This window comes from Colossoma macropomum, unplaced genomic scaffold (genome assembly GCF_904425465.1).
Source record: "Colossoma macropomum unplaced genomic scaffold, Colossoma_macropomum, whole genome shotgun sequence".
Taxonomy (NCBI): Eukaryota; Metazoa; Chordata; class Actinopteri; order Characiformes; family Serrasalmidae; genus Colossoma; species Colossoma macropomum.
The window spans coordinates 34,648,222-34,656,157 of NW_023494805.1; positions in this window are offsets into that span (position 1 = coordinate 34,648,222).

Here is a 7,936-nt window from a genome sequence, read left to right on the forward strand (position 1 = left end):
CAAATGGCTCGTGCTCATGTGAAAAATGAAATTGCAAATGTAGGCATTTCATTTCATTTTCAATTTTGGCAGGATATTTGCGCAGATGTTTGGAAAAAGAAAGGTGTGCATTTTCATTTTATGGTTTTAATTTTAATTTCTTTTTTGGCTGGATTTGCCTCCCATATACAATCAACCCACCCAGTGAGTCCAGCAAAAACACCAGTTCAGTATAGAGCTCAGCTTGGTATACTGAATAGGCCACAGAAGGGTTCTTATAGTTTTGGAATTTTCATTAGTTTTTTGATTTTGGTTTTTGATTCAGTTTTTCAGTTTTAAGGGTTCGCTAATAGATTTAGTTCAGTGTTTATTTAGTTGCAGTTTTAAATTTTAGTATGATGAGCTGTAATAGTGGGTACTTAGAGGTAGAATAACAGTAGACTGAGCTCAGCTCCAGCTTAGCTCAACCATTATTCACGCACTGAAAAAAACAAAAACTAAACTTTTTTTTCCTCAGTAAATCTATTTTACTTTAGTTTTGCAATGGATATTACATTTTCGATTAGGTTTTCATGATTTAGAAAACTGTCATTTTAATTTTTATTACAGCACATTACAAGCATATTCTTTACTGCTAGTTTTCGTTTTAGAAATAGTTCTAGTTAACTATGATAACTCTGGGCCAGAGACACTGTAACAAAATCAAAACTTGCAAACTGCACCAAAATATTCAGGAAAACAACAACTACAGTGCTTGGCTGTTGATTGCATGTTTAATGAATGATCAGGTTCAACAATGGATATGACTAGGAAAAGTGGGCTGTGTGTGAAACACTCATTGCTAATGTTTTTGGTTGATTTTTACTGCAAAGAAGATGATCTTAGAGCTCCAAAGGCAGCCGTTGTTGGTATTCCTGTCGTGTATTATTGTTTACTTATTGATCATCTTGGCTTATTGCATCAAAGCTGGAAGCCAGACAGAAAATCGAATTTATGTGGGGAAAATCCAAAAATAGAAGCAGCTAGGCTTTGAGTCCTGTAGGGAATTAGACTTCAGTTACTGCTTTCTCTCTCTCATAGTCTTTCCAATTCAACATTTTCACTGATTTCCTTACCAGAAAAAATACATATTTTTAATGTTAAGGAATCAATAAATCAATTTCATAATTTCATTATTTGTAAACAGGGACAAACGTAATTCAGTGATCTCTATTGAGGACAAAAATTAACAAGTCTTTCTGAGATGTGACCAACCATATGATCGCCTATTCAGTTTACTAGATTATACCAAGCCTTGGGGGTTAACAGAACACTGAATGAATGACAAACAGACTTTAGCGATGAATCTTTTATCATTATTATCATTATTTACTGAAGTTATTTATATCAAAGTGAAGTCATAAGACTATGTATTTAATGTGTTCATATAAATTGGTTACATAAAACATCATTCCAAGAAATTAAAGAAGAATTCTACCAATTTGTAAAACATTCTGCATATTTCAGTGATTGAGATGTAAAGAAAATCATTCAGAGTGGTCTGACATGAAGTGGATCATTGTAAAGAAACTTATCAGCTTCTATTTCTTTACAGTTGTGGTCACAGGGACCAGAGGTCATAATGTCTACAGCATAAACCCAGCCACTTTATTTGCTACTGAAAAAGAACCAGTGAATCTACCCATGTCTTCTGAGTGTTATATGTAATGTTGATAATGGTAAAACAGTGGTAAATCTGAAAAAATACATCTTCTTTGGTTGCTGTTTTGCTTTACAACACCCCGCATGTATCTTTCTGCCAATAACAGATTTAATAGTTTTAGGCCAAAAACTTCTCAAAACTACTGTTAAACAATCTAACAGGCTTCTGGCATCGTATTCATAAGCATTCTATGTGTAATATCTTTCTGTGATGTAGATTTGAGGCCTTTAGAAAAGGTTAAGCTCTTCTGTGAACAACTGTGACTTAGTAAGTTTCTCTAGAATAGAGCATTTTACATCAAACCACTCTGAATGACTTCTGAATTCTGAATACTGCAGAATTTTTGAAAAATTGGTGGATTTCCCCTTAGGGAACGTGTTCTGAACGGATGCCGCTTTAGTGACCGATCAGAGTATGACAAATACCCTGAGGGAAGTCATGACAGAGGAGGTCTCTGCACAAAAAGCTGACATCTCTTAGTCATGCTGTGTGTTTTTTCGTGTTTAAAGTGGGTTTTAGCTGCAGGCTGTGTGCTGCAGTCAGTACTCAGGAGATGTGAGCTCCTCTCTGCGCAGTGACCTCCCTGAGAACACACTGACAAAGAGATAGGGGCTTTTCTGAATTCAAAAAAGCAAGACTTACAGGAGAAATCCACCGATTTACAAAATTTCTGAATAATTAGATAGTTCTGATGTAAGCAAAGTCATTCAAAGCTCCATTATGAAGAAACTAACTGAGTTAAAACTGTTCGCAGTGTTGGTGATAGGAACCAGACGTCTGAATGTTACCAAAACTTCCCACTCAGTAAGATATTACACAACATGGTTATGAATATGCAGCCTGATGCCTGAGACATTGTTTTACGCTAATTCTGAGATAAGCAATTTGGCCTAAATCATATTTTTTAAGCATTCATGGTGGAGAGGTACATACAGGGCTGTATACTCCACAAGAAAACTCAGATTCAGATTCACCACTATTTTACTATTATAAACATTACATACATAAACTTATGTAGATACATGTAGGTTCACTAGTCATTTTGGATAAAAAAATATAATGGCTATGTTTGCATTGTAGATATTGTGACTACTGGTTTCTATCACCACCACTGAAAAAAAAAATGTGAGTCAGCAAGTTTCTCTAGAAAGGAAGATTTCAAATAAAACCACTCTGAATGACTTTGTTTACATCTTAATGATGGAATTATACAGAAACTATGAAAACTATGAAAAAGTGCAGAGTTGTCTATAATGTCTATATCTGTAGCATGTGATGTGCGTGTTTCATTGCTTATTGATCTGTCCCCAACAAAAGCCATGACCCACCAACACAAATTTCTGTCTGCATTAGTGGGGAACTGTAATGTAAGGGTAATGATAAGTAGCTCTACCTTCATCTCTCAGAAAACATCACGCAAACACACTGGACACTCTCAGAAATACTGTTACTGGGGTGGTACCCTTTAGTCACTGTGGTGGTACCCTCAGTGCCTTTAGTAAGGAAATGTTATTGTATCATACATAATTGTACCAGCTTTTAATTTTTCTTTTCTGTCTAAAATGAGTTAAGGAGTTGATCTCACTTTATTTGGACAGTCAACTATAGTCCCCTATATATTATCTACAGATGTTCAAAGTGTGAAAGGAGCTAAAGAGATGTGTGCATATTTGTGCATATGCAGATATGAATATCTATACATATGCAGGTCTGAGGAGACATAATATAATAACTATTATATACAGAATGTCATAGAATAATATAACCATTTATAAAAGTTAACATTTGATTTACAGAGGAGTTACTGAAATAGAGTGAAGGACGTTGTGAGTTACTGTAATAGAGTGAAGGACGTTGTTGGTTTCAGTTTAAAATTAAAGTGCAAGGTGTCCACTGTGGTTGATGAGTGCTACAGCTCTGGGCGCAGCTGTTAGCATGTCTGTCTGTGCTGATTTTTGATGGCCCTGAATCTTTTACCAGAGAAGATGTCCAGGATGAGAGGGGTCAGCTGTAATTTTGCTGGCGCACTTCATCACTCTGCTGTTGTAAATGTCCTAAAGCGTTGACAGACTACATCCAACGATCCTCTCTGCTGTACTGATTATGCACTGGCTCGATCTTGTGAGGTGGATTAACCAAACCAGATGGTTATGGATGATGTGAGGACGAACTTGATTATCGTTGTGTAGAACTGAATTATCAAACTCTGTGGCAGGTTGAATTTCTTCAGCTGTCTCAGGAAGAACTTTCTCTGCTGTTCTCTCTTGGCGATGGAGACCGTGTTCCTCTCCCACTGCAGTTCCCTGGATAAGGTGGTGCCCAAGAACTTGAGTGACTCTACAGCGGAAACCACAGAGCTGTTAATGTTGAGGGGGGTACAGAGGGGCAGTTGCGTCTGAAGTCCACCACCATCTCTACAATCTTTTGCGTGTTCGGCAGCATGCAGTTGCACCAGAAGACCAGCTGTTCTACTTTCTTTCTGTAGGCAGACTCATCACTGTTGGCTATGAGGTCCACCACAATGGTGTCATCTGCAAACTTCAGGATCTTAACAGCTGGTTCCTTGGAGATGCAGCTGTTGGTGTAGAGACTGAAGAGAAGAGGGAGAGCACACAACCTTGTGGTACTCTGGTACTGAGGGTCCATAGGTCTAATGTGTGTTTTCCAGGCCAAACATGCTTTCTCTTGTTTGTCAAGAAATCAAAAATCCACCAGCAGATGGGATCTGGCACAAATACCTGGGACAGTGTGACCTGCAGCAGAGCTGACACTGTGGTGTTGGGGCCAGATTCACAAAAAAGCTTGCGAAGGTTCTTGAGATCATAAGAAGTTTATAAGAAGTTTGTAAGAATATTCTTAAATACAATTCTCCAAAAAAACGTAAGAAGTCCTCGAATATTCTCTTAAGACAATCATTATTTCCTTAAGATTTTCTTAAGAAAATTTTTATTGTTTTCACATGTTGCATTTTACAGCTTCCTATAAACAATGTGAGATACATTTTAAATTTGTATTAGGACAGCACAATGAGGGAAAAGTGTTTAAAAACAATTAGCAAACCAGAACTAGATGTGATGGTGGAAGGAATAGCCAACAGAAAAAAAATCCTCTTTGGAAACTTTGGATTTTATTTCTTAACACACTTTTGTGAATCCAGCACTTTCAAGTCTATAAACAGAACTGTATCACAGGTTCCAGAACTGTCGAGATGCTGCAGCATGAAGGTGACCGCATCTTCAACAGACCTGTTAGCTTTGTACGTAAACAGCAAGGGATTCAGCAGATGGCCTTCAGGTGGGCTAGGTCCAGGCATTCATGACTGCAGAGGTCAGGGTTACTGGCCTGTAGACATTAAGTTCAGTAATATTTGTTATATGGGGGACTGGAAAGATGGTTGAGGTTTTGAAGCATGTGGGGACAGAAAGCAGAGTTCCAGTGATTTTTGGGAAAATCAGTGCTAGTTGATCACACCAGCGCATTAGAGTGGATGGAGAGACTAAGGCTGGTCCTGGAGCTTTTCTCACTTTTTTTTATTTGATGTGAGGAACTGGACCATTGCTGACACCACACATTTACACTGACCTAAAACATTTACATTGTTTTTACCTGTCCTGTACCTTTTTCTGACCTTTATTCATGAACAGATATTCACTCACTGTTAAAAATGCTATAAAAACAGTTCTGTAAATGCAATTACAGTGAACAACTTTAGGTTCCTTTTTTATCTTGTTGTATGACTGAATAGCTGTGTTCATTTTTTTTAATGACTATTGTATGGGTCATTCTACTGAATTGGTTCAGAGTCAGAGTTGAAAACCCATTTAAGACTTTTAACTAACTTAGACTTTAGACTAAAATCTTTTTGCTTTGAGTGACCCTACCCTGAATTATGTTTATTTTATTAAAATAAATGATGGAAAATTTAATTTTGTCACTAACAAAACAATCATAACAACACACTTTACAAAACAAAACTTTACCAAATGTTTCGGTAGTGACAAACATTTTCCTTTTGTGCTTTATATGTATTTTATATGTAGCTCTTAACCATCTACACATTCAGAATAGATAAAATCGTTCATTATGCCAATATGCCCAACTTCAGGCCACAATGTCATATTAGTTACCCACTCTGTGGATGGGGTACTGTAAAAACACGTCATCATAACTTTTTAAAATGTCACTAAGCAACCACCTATTGTTTTTGGCCATTTTTGCTAAAAGAAAACAGCAATGCACGTCCACTATTTCACCTGATCAGAATGTAAACACTCTAACCGGAAACCAAAAACTAGCTGGGGCTTAGAATCACTGGTAAGGTCAGAGTTCAGGAAAATTGTGGATAGTTAGCAAGCAAGAAGTTTGGCTATTTTTGCTAGCCAGTTGGTTTTTGTTAGCTGTTGCTTAGCAACAGAGAGAATCACAGCAACAACCAATGCAGCCACAACAGCGTGAACCCTTCCTGACTTTGGGCAGCTGGGGAAATGTTTGAGACTGCACACACCTTGTTGAGCACTCAAAACACTTGAATAAAGATGTACACATGCACACATGCAAGTGAGACGTTTTCACACAGGATTCATGTCTCCCATAGGACTCATGTCCCATGTCTCCCACAAACTGTTGCATTGCACAGCCCTGGCTTAATGATACTGTATGGTGATTTAATGCTGTGTCCTGCCTCTCTGGGCCACCATAAGAAAGGAAATTGTTATACTCCAGTATGTACAGAATATGCTAAAATGTACTTACATGGACTAACATGTACTTGACTTCCACACATCCACTGTGTGTGTGTGAGAGTTAACTGATTGATTTAAGACAGACAAGTTCCATCATTAAAGCCTCATCTACCATCTGTTCCTTAGCAATAATTTTGGCTTCGACCTTTTCCGCTTATCCTCCAAATAACCTCAACTCTCTTCCCTCATCTTTCTTTCTTCACCTTTTCATGTTCACACTTTTAATGCTGTGTGTAAAAGTTTCTCTCTCTCTCTCTCTCTCTCTCTCTCTTTCTGAATGCATGATAAGGCAATAAAGCCTCTCAGAGCAGGTGGACATAAGAATTGAGGGCCTGGTTCTTCCTCCTGAACTCATAATTAAGTACCTCATCCCTCCCACCACTGTCACTTTAAAGACATTTTGAATTATCTCCATTTATTTAACTTTGACTTCAACAAGCCATATGCACAGTGTATTGTCTATTGCATGTTAATATCTAATGTCTTATTGAACTGTTTAATGTCTCATTAACTACATTTACATGGACACAATAGCCTGGCTAAGCTCAGTTAGTTAAAGAAACCAAGACGTTTATATGAGTCGTATGAAAGACTGGTCCACTTATAACTCTTTTTACATGCATGTCAACAGAGGCTTGCCCAGTCTAAAGTTCTGGACTCTGGACCCATGGACTGTGGTCTGAAGGACCTTTTGTGATGTTCACTGTAGTGTTCATGTTCTCCTATCTATCTATATTGTCATCTATCAATCTATCTTTACACACACACACTCACACACAAACACACACACACATATATTCCAAATGTATATCCCTGTTCCAAAAACGTTGGGACGTTTTGCCATGCAAAATGTAAATAAAAACAAAATACAATGATGTGCAAATCATGTAAACCTTATATTTAAGTGAAGATAGTACAAAGACAACATACGTTGAAACTGAGAAATTTTATTATTGAAAAATATATGCCCATTTTGAATCTGGTGCCAGCAACAGATTTCAAAAAAATTGGGACAGGGGATGTTTACCACTGTGTTACATCATATCTTCTTTTAACAACACTCTGTAAGTGTTTGGGGACTGAGGAGACTATCTGCTGTAGTTCTGAAAGTGAAATGTTTTCCCACTCTTGCTTAATATGGGATTTCAGCTGCTCAGCAGTTCAGGGTCTTCTTTGTCGTATTTTTCATTTTATAATGCTGCAAATGTTTTCAGTGGATGACAGGTCTGGACTGCAGGCAGGCATCTCTTTTACTACACAGCCAGTTTAGGACTCTTTTACTACAGAGCCATGCTGTTGTAATACATGCAGAATGTGGTTTGGGATTATCAGGCTGAAATAAGCAAGGCCTTCCCTGAAAAAGACGTCACCTATGCTGAAGAAGAAAGAGCGCCAACCTAAACAGATCTGACCCAAATTTTCATTCAGTAACAGCTCTGTAAGTTTTACATTTCATTCTTTAGGATTTTACTTCAAGATAGCCTTTCTTTAAACAGCCCTTCATAATTTTAAT